Consider the following 941-nt stretch of genomic DNA (forward strand, 5'->3'; position numbering starts at 1 on the left):
ATTTAAGAAAGGTGTGTTTTTGTGTGTTTTTTGACAACTGTCAACAGTTTTAGCTTAACCATTGACCAATATCGTACAGTTCCCAGTTGTTTCCACAAGGTGTTTGGCCTCACGCAAGCAAATCTAAGTTATATATATATATATATATATATATATCTATTTCATTAAATGTTGACTGTTTCCATACAAACCGTTGACAGTGAAAGTATTTCAATCTGATGGTGTTGCTTTTTCCTTGCACTCATTGTGTACTTACAAGTAGCTTCGGACATCAAGAAAGTATTATTTAAAAAAACAACTTTTTTTTAAAAAGATTAAAGAAAAAAAAAAGAAAAAAAACTCGAAAACACACACAAAATTCACAGTCTCTTTTTGTTCGAATCTCGAGGCTGCGACGCCGGCAACAAAAGCACAGACATTGAATATCATTATTATCACACGTATGCAATCCTGGCGTCTTTTGGTTTGACACCATAACGACAGGTGGGGTCGTCAAGGGACAGGCTGGTGGATCGTTTTATTTGTTTGTTGAGGAGTGGCACACGCTTCCGTCCAACGTGAAGACACTTCGGTTGAACGGCTGACACACCACGCGTGCATCACTGAAGAATTACCCGTGCGTCGCGAGGGATTTTCTTTCTTTCTTTCTTCCCTTTTTTGTCTGTTCAGCCTCTCTTTTCCTCAAAAGTCGTGTGCACAGAAAACCCCCACTGTCTTCCTGGAAAAGCACAGCCACGTTTTCAGTGTTTCAGTGTCGGGGTTGACAGTCTCGCTTTGTTTCAACTGTTGGGGTTGACAGCCAGACTGTGTTTCATCTGATGATGACAACCGCGCTTTATTTCAGCCGTTGGGGTTGACAGCCATGCTTTGTTTCAATAATTGTTAGGCCGGGTTGACAGGTTAGGTGTGACGTCGGTAGCTGGGTGTGTGGACCTTGATCA

The 941-nt window shown here is 41.3% G+C and overlaps 1 protein-coding gene across 1 annotated transcript in view; it reads right to left on the reverse strand.

Moving 5' to 3' along the window:
- The window catches only part of LOC143286996 (TNF receptor-associated factor 6-like), a 23,030-nt gene extending 22,864 nt beyond the window's left edge, over positions 1-166 (reverse strand). The window contains exon 1 of the mRNA XM_076594996.1: positions 1-166. This exon is cut by the window's left edge and continues 1,921 nt beyond it. The gene's annotated coding sequence lies outside the window, so the exon portion shown is untranslated.
- Positions 167-941: the final 775 nt, after the last annotated feature.

Source organism: Babylonia areolata, chromosome 10 (assembly GCF_041734735.1).
Source record: "Babylonia areolata isolate BAREFJ2019XMU chromosome 10, ASM4173473v1, whole genome shotgun sequence".
NCBI lineage: Eukaryota > Metazoa > Mollusca > Gastropoda > Neogastropoda > Buccinidae > Babylonia > Babylonia areolata.